The sequence below is a fragment of the Artemia sp. Qi Xiang Cuo genome, chromosome 10, assembly GCF_049724085.1.
Source record: "Artemia sp. Qi Xiang Cuo chromosome 10, ASM4972408v1, whole genome shotgun sequence".
Lineage (NCBI taxonomy): Eukaryota > Metazoa > Arthropoda > Branchiopoda > Anostraca > Artemiidae > Artemia > Artemia sp. Qi Xiang Cuo.
The window spans coordinates 60,010,157-60,018,684 of record NC_142803.1 but is presented as its reverse complement, the minus strand read 5'-3'; the positions used below and the strand labels follow the sequence as shown (position 1 = coordinate 60,018,684).

At 36.2% G+C, this 8,528-nt stretch overlaps 1 pseudogene across 1 annotated transcript; it reads right to left on the bottom strand.

Annotated features, from left to right (window-relative positions):
- Nucleotides 1-1,506: 1,506 nt before the first annotated feature.
- LOC148947970 (uncharacterized) lies at nt 1,507-7,747 on the bottom strand (annotated as a pseudogene). Its single transcript, XR_016142275.1, has 2 exons — nt 7,427-7,747; nt 1,507-3,615 (listed from the first exon to the last, which is right to left on the bottom strand). The product of XR_016142275.1 is annotated as an uncharacterized LOC148947970 (transcript).
- Between the last annotated feature and the right edge of the window lie 781 nt (nt 7,748-8,528).

Here is an 8,528-nt window from a genome sequence, read left to right as displayed (position 1 = left end):
ATGTGAAATGTTGATAAAGCTTTTATTGCAAATAATGCATATTTTGAGGTTTTTTCCCAGTGTGAATTCTTCGATGCACGTTTAAATTTGAAGTACAGGAAAAGCTTATGTCGCAAATATCACACTGAAAGGGTTTTTCCCCAGTGTGAATTCTCTGATGCACATTTAAACTTGAACCTTGGGAAAAGATTTTATGGCAAATATCACACTCGAAGGGCTTTTCCCCAGTGTGAATTCTCTGATGCCTATTTAATTGTGAACCGTCGGAAATGTATTTGTTGCAAACATAACACTTGAAGGGTCTTTCCCCAGAGTGAATTCTTTTATGCACATTTAAAGCTGCAGCCTGGTAAAAGCTTTTATGGCAAATATCTCACTTGAAGGGCTTTTCCCCAGTGGGAATCTTTTTTTTTTGCATATTTAAAGTTGCAGCCCGAGTAAAGCTTTTATGGCAAATATCACAGTCGAAGGGCTTTTCCCCAGTGTGAATTGCCTGATGCCTATTTAAATTTGAAGTGTCGGAAAAGCTTTTGTTGCAATTACCACATTCAAAGGGCTTTTATCCAGTGTGAATTGCCTGATGCCAATTTAAATGTGAACTGTTGATAAAGCTTCTATTGCAAATAATACAGTTGCGAGGTTTTTCCCAGTGTGAATTGCCTGATGCACATTTAAATTTGAAGTGCAGGAAAAGCTTTTGTCGCAAATATCACACTTAAAGGGTTTTTTCCCAGTGTGAATTCTTTGATGCACAATTAAAATTGAAGCTCGAATAAAACACTTCTGGCAAGTATCACATCTGCAGAGATTTTCAGCACAGTGAATTATTTGATGTCTCTTTGATAGTTCCGCTCTGGAATAAGTTATGCTATAAGAAACACACTTGAAAGGAATACTCTCAGTGATTATTTTTTGATCCTACTTAATTTATCAGAAAAGCTCCGTGCCATGTAAGTTAGATGAAAAAAAATTACAACAAATGAAATATGAAGTTTCAATGCTTGGATATTTCACGATTTATTCTAGCAATAAATAATATAAAAAAGATTCCATTGTAAGCGTACAAATGGAGCTATTACATTTCAAATGGAATTAAAAGCAAACTAGCTGGCGGTATAATCAGAGTATAATGAGTATATTTCAGAAATATAATCAGCATATTTCAAATGGATCAGAAGATGGATGTAAAAGGGTTCAAAAGGAGGAACATTTTTTTCATTTGAGTGCCCTTGAGTAAGTGCAAATTTTAAACAGCCACAAGCAGATTGGTGTAGATTTTGTAGCTGGAATCAAGTTATAAAATGGCTTTTATCTGAGCACTTCAGTTTATTTATACGATTTCGCGTATTTGAAATCTTTTACTGAAATACGATCTTGACACAATAGTTCAGTAACCAAAGACGATTATTACAGGCTTTTTTAAACTATTTATTTTAATACATTTATTAAAATTGATTTATCCTGCAAATATTTATTAAAGTAGGCCACATATTCTTAAATACTTAAGATTTGGCTGTTGTTTTAACACATATGGAAAATTAAGACATACGGAAAACGCTAACTTTTAGTTTAGAAAGACTCATTCTTTTCCTAAAATGAGTTGTCGGATGATCATTCAAATAGAAGATAATATTAAATACTTTATGTCTAGATGGTTCTGGTAAGGCTAAATGGAAACTGTATGAGTTCTTTGATGTCTAATGAAACTGCTCTATTCAGTAAAACTATTCTAAAAGTTATTACATTTATATGGCCTCTCACCTGTATGCACTCTTTTGTGCTTATTCAAAGCGCCTGATTCAGAAAAACTCTTCTGACATATATCACATTTATATGGTCTCTCACCAGTGTGTAATCGTTGGTGCTTATACAAATTACAAGAGACAGGAAAACTCTTCTGACATATATCGCACTTATATGGTCTCTCACCTGTATGCACTCGTTGGTGTGCATTCAAAGTGCCTGATTCAGAAAAACCCTTCTGACATATATCACATTTATATGGCCTCTCACCTGTATGTACTCTTTGGTGCTTATTCAAAGAGCCTGATTGAGTAAAACTCTTCTGACATATATCGCACTTATATGGTCTCTCACCTCTATGCACTCGTTGGTGCTTTTTCAAAGCGCCTGATTCAGAAAAACCCTTCTGACATATATGACATTTGTATGGCCTCTCACCTGTATGCACTCTTTGGTGCCTTTTCAAAGCGCCTGATTGAGAAAAACACTTGTGACCTACATTACACTTATATAGTCTCTCACCTGTATGTACTCGTTGGTGCTGGTTCAAAGAGCCTGATTCAGAAAAACTCTTCTGACATATGTGACATTTATATGGTCTCTCACCTGTATGCACTCTTTGGTGCGTTTTCAAAGAGCCTGATTCAGAAAAACTCTTCTGACATATATCACATTTATATGGTCTCTCACCTGTATGCACTCTTTGGTGCGTATACAAAGCGCCTGATTGGGTAAAACTCTTCTGACATACATTGCACTTATATGGTCTTTCACCTTTATGCACTCGTTGGTGCTTATTCAAAGCGCCTGATTCAGAAAAACCCTTCTGACATGTATGACACTTTTATGGCCTCTCCCCTGTGTGTAATCGTTGGTGCCTATCCAAATTACAAGATTGAGGAAAGCTCTTCTGACAGACATCAAATTTGTATGGTCTCTCACATCTATGTACTCGTTTGTGCTTATTTAAAGATCCTGTTTTCGAAAAACCCTTCTGACATACATGACACTTGTATGGTCTCTCACCTGTATGCACTCTTTGGTGCGTTTTCAAAGGGCCTGATTGAGTAAAACCCTTCTGACATACATTACACTTATATGGTCTCTCACCTGTATGTACTCTTTGGTGCGTTTTCAAATGGCCTGATTGAGTAAAACCCTTCTGACATACATTACACTTATATGGTCTCTCACCTGTATGTACTCTTTGGTGCCTATCCAAATTACTTGATAGAGAAAAGCTCTTCTGACATATACCACATTTGTATGGTCTCTCACCTGTATGCACTCTTTGGTGCGTTTTCAAAGAGCCTGGTGCAGAAAAAATCTTTTGACAAAAATTGCAGGTGTCACTAATTTCGGATTTTCCGTGTTTTAAAAGCAAATGCTGATTTAAATCATCAACATTTTTACACAAGCATATTGGACAAACTCCTTCATCGCCTAAATAATTTCCCACAAAGTTTGAGTGGTCTTCCATTACCGCACAACAAATTACACAGTGCTTACTGCTTGTTTTTGGGTGTAAATGCAACATATAAAAAAAATCCTCATTTCCACATGAAGAACATCGCCAGATGGATCTGCTCCATCTAATTTGCTGTTCAACTACTTTGCTGCTCAATTTCTTTAACAATACAGCAGGAATTCCTTTTTCGAGTTCGAGCTGTTTTGCAGCGTCTGAAAAGTGTACTGAAGTGCACTCTTTCTTTTTGGAATATACAGCGTGTTTATGACTAGAGCTATAACTTAAATCATATACATTTTCTGCTGTATTTGAGTAAACAGGCCCAGCATCAAATTCTTCATTTATTTTTGAATATCGTATTTCCTGAGACTCATTATCTGAAAACGGCAGGATAGCTCGGTCATCTAAAATAGAAGGCAGATTAAACTTCAGATTTCGGAATAAACTCGATATAGAAAAGCAACGACTTGTAAGAAATACTTTTCCAGGTTGCCAAGTTCCAAAAAGAATTCTTTTATTTAGTTTTAATCCAAAACAACAGAATTTTGAAGGATAAAAATTATTTAGAGAGAAAGAAACGTCATTTAAGACTACGAAACCAGAATGAAGACTATTGCAATCAATGCAACCAAATTTTTGAAATAAAAATAATTGCAGCTTGTATTATAAACCAAGATTATGAAGGAGGCAGCTTTCGTTTCAAATCAATTACCTTTTATTTATTTTTTCGGTTAGTGCTGCAAGATGGCAAATATAAAAATAAACCTTTGGGTTTAAGTAAACCCAGTATTAAAGGGTTCTTTAAACTATTGTTTTTGCACAGCAACTTTACATGGAATCGGTGGTTAAAGAGACTTCGGAGGGGGCTCATTAGATTGGAAATTAAAAGTTCTAGTCCTTTTTAAGAGCAAAAAGTGACCAAATAAGAACTCTTGCCACCCTTTTACCCCGTTACCTAGGATGAAAAACCCTTGCAGGCTCCGTGACAGGCCATAAATAATGTAGATGGTAAAGTATTTAAACATGCGTTTTATATTGGAAAAAGTAGGCTTGTGAAATATCTGAGGGTAAAAATATACCCAGAATTATTACGATGAATTATTTCTCTGTTTTGGGGTCAAGAAATACCAAAGTAGTCGGAAAAACTGATTAAAGTTCAAAAAGTAGGAGGGAGAGAGCGTAATCAAAATCACCCAGTCCCTAAATAAAATTTAAGCTGTTTCAATCATTAAATGATGACAAAATACAAAGCTAATAAATTTATTAATATTCACATCAAATACACCAAGGTGATAAAATCAACGCTACCATCCTTCCCTTATAAATTCCGCAATCAGTTTCGTTTAAATCAAATATTAATTTTATTTTCAGTAGTTCTTCCCAAGACTGATCGAGACACCTATAGTTTTCACTACAATCAAGAGTTTGGCTACTGCCCGTTTCCCCAACTGTGAAAGTTTTAATCCTGCGTATTTGGCGTTTTACTAAAAAACGATTTATATCACAAATGTTTTCTTTTGAACTTATTACAATATTGAAAATAAAACGAAAATTGTAGTGAAATAAAATCTTGAACTGATAAAGTTTCAGCAATTAACATCATTATATATCAAATATTCAGTTTAGTTCTATAAGTTTTCTCCATGACGGTTCAAGAGATACAGGTTTTAGTAAAGCGATGATGACGCAATAGGCTTTATACTTTTACCATTACGGAAGGGGGCAGTTGCTAAACTCTTGTTTGTAAATCATTTTTGTCCGTTTTAAGCTTGATTTGCACATCCAATTTAGGTTTCACTCGTTTTGAAATTTATTTCTTTATTTATATTAGTACCTCTTGTATGTTTGTTTGCTACGATTATTCAATTAGTTTCTGCTCGTTTTGAGTTTTGTTTATTCCGGGCCTACTACAGGTTCAAGTGGTGAAAAATGGGGACTTAGGGACCTCTTTTTAGTCAAAAAAAGGGACCTCTCTAGGGACCATTCTAGACGAAAATGGACCCCAAAACTCAGTTTTCAGAAAGCTTTTGAAAGAATAAACAGTGACACAACCGCAAATGACACTTGACTACGAAAAAAAGCATGGGAATGATCATCTGCAGACATGTCTCGATGATCAGAGGCCAAGTGATAATTAAGAAACCAACCACCTGAGAATCAGCTTGTTATGGGAGGAGCCTTTTCTTTCGAATACAAAAATTCAGATACAAAAATGTGATGAAAGGATAAGGGTACGGTAACTAGAACACATAACCTACTTGTTTCCATTTTTTTGCACTGCTTTATAATGGAACAGAGATGTGATCAGTAACTGTTTCTTTGACTCTAACTGCTGCTGGTTCTTTATGTCCCATCTATCATAGCCTGCGCTAGCTGTATCTCAACCATTCCCTTCTTTTCAGCGCCTTTTTTGAGCCGGTTATGAGCTTCCTTCAGAAACTCGTCTGTGGCCTGTTCCTTGAAACCACACGCTTCTTTTTTTGCGTAGAGAGATTTTTCGAGTCTCTATTCAGAACCTCTTTTCAAAGAGGTTTTAGCGAACTGCTGCTCTCTTAGCCGTTCTCTTGCCTCCGAATTCTGCCACTCTTTCTCAGTTTTTTCTTTCAAGGCTTTTCCTGCTGTAGGTACAAATCATAGCTCTTTCTAGCGGAGTTAACCAGTTTCATCAAGTCTTCAGGGACAGCAACATTTGGCGCACAACCTCCAAATCTACCCAACGTATCTATCACACACAGTTTTGCATTCCAAGATCGCTCATTCATCGAAGCTTTTTCTTTGCTGAGAACTCACCCAGAAAGGGAGAAACTCTCCTCAATGCTGCCAGACCCATGTGAAATGGCCAAAGCATTTTTTCACGACTTCAGACAAGTTTGGCTATTTTCCTCCCTGGATCACGTTGTCCCACTTGTCGTTGACCCTTCCTGACTCCAATGGAAGTCTGGAAAACTGGAATAGCTTAAACGCGTCAACTAAAATGTCTTTTTGCATCGCGATGGGTAACCTCCTGGCAGCATATATTAACTGTGAGCAGAACTGCTTTGAAACTTCATTGGGATGCAGAAAAATTAACACTTTCAATAACTGCTTTCTGCCGACTTCATCAAGGGTCGTTTTCCAGAATAAGGTCCAGGAGCATCAGTTAAAATATAAGCAAACTTAGTTTGCTCAAAGGAAAAGTTTTTGACCGCTGTATCCTGGGACATTTTTCCATTTACATCAGCTATTTCGTCTGTGGATTTCCCAAAATAGTCAGGCTCAATCATCTTCAGAGCTCATGTAATTTCTGCAATTGTTGTTTCAACCCACACTACGTAATGGACAGTTTTGCCAGTTTGCCGCTCTCCATGATAAATACTACCAGAGATGAAGCTGATTCGGGGTTAGCTTTTTGGTGACATTCGTCTTATGTTCAGCAAGTCTGACGTTCTGCAGTAAAGCGTAGGAGCGCTTATGGTGTTTTTATAATTAATAATATAATTATAAAATTATTTTATTTATGATATATACAATGCTATTTGAAGGGGCAAAAAAAAGATCTAAAGCAGTGGTTCCCAACCGATTTTGGGCCATGTCCCACCAAGGCATTTCTAGAAACCTGATGCCTCCTCACGAAATTTAAATTTTGTTACCCAAAATTCTACAAGTATCCACCTGAAGGAAGTTCAAAAGGCCATTAACTTGGTATCTTTTTTCGAGTTGTCCTCTAGGTGTATTTTATGCGAATGAAAATTTCTGTCTGTATGTAACACGTTTCCTACTGGACTGACGACGTCATCCTAATGGATGACGTCGTTGCAATATTATCATGTATCTGTTTTTTCGAAGGGTGTACGTCCTGCCTATGACCCACCCAAAATATTCCCATGCCCCTCGGTGGGGTGTATGCCCTATGTTGGGAGTCATGGATCTAGAAGCAAATTAGGGTTGTAATGGACAAAATAAGGTCTAGAAGAAGGCCATTAACACCCCTACTACACCCCAGTTATCCTAACCATATATTTCTGCCACAATAGGGTTTTTCGCTTGAATTTATGGTATTTGAAATGTCTTTTTCAATCTTAAAGTTCCAATATCATTCTTCATAAATTTTCACATTTTCCTTGTGGTTAGTTTGACTCAATTTTCAGTGCACACAAAAAGCATAAATGGACAAAAAAAACTCACTTGATTCTAAATTTATAGATATATAAAGACTGTGGATATTTGAAAACATACCCTCGCTCTTGATAGTTGATAAATCCAGTTTGGGAAAATCAAAATCAGGTTCAAGGTTTGTAGACGTACAAGATGAAACATTTGAAGCAATATCTTCCTGTTTAGGTGATGACACAGGATCTGTACTCCCAAAAAATTGTTTGTCCTCATTTGGGAATATGTCTTCAAATTCTGACAGAAATTAAAAAAATTAAATTCAGATTTAGAACCAACACTAGAAGGTAAATCTACCGCTCCTCTAACACTGAACGAAAGTTATTACAACTACTGACAACCTGCTGCAGCACTAAGCCAACATAGTTGTGCATGATCTTCATCCATCTAAACCTATTCAAAAACTCCGTCTTTTATAACCCTCCCTAGATCTCTCTGTAAGACTTCCTCTCACCCCATTCGGGGGCGACCTGCTTTCGTTGGTCCTATACAGTTGCCCGACAAGGACGAACTTGGGAAATGTGTCATCCTTCATCCGCAGATTGTCCTAGCCATTCTGTACTTTTAGCCCTAGAAAGCAGGATTGAACCATATTTTTTAATACCGCTCGCTGTTTGAAACATGGTCGGTCAGTCGGGTACCCAAAACAATTCATAGTCGATTTCCCGGGAAAATATCTAGCGCAGTGGCATCACAGTGGCTTCCAATATTTTAATCTTTGTGTAGACTTATCTTGCTATGCTACTTTTAACATCTTCACTGCACCCACCGTCTTTACTAATAATTAATAAAAAAAAATTTTTTACACAAATAAGTTTTTCAAAAAAAAAGTAAAGAACTCCATTAAACCAAAAATAAACAAAAATAGAACCAAATAATCTACCAAGCATACAACTGCCAAATACAGTACCAATAAATAAATGAAAACCAAAACAAACAGAAATTAAAATAAGTCAAACTCAAAACGAGCAGAAATTAATCTGAGTAGGGTTGTAAACCCTATGCTTTCTAAGAGCCAGAATATAATTTGTACTTTACCGAAAAAAATTCAAATGAATTTACTGAAAAATATGTGCATTGTCAGTTTAATATACATATGCTGATATTAATTCACTAAAATCTTAATTATTTTTTTATTTCTTAAAGTCATAAAAATGATAACATTTAA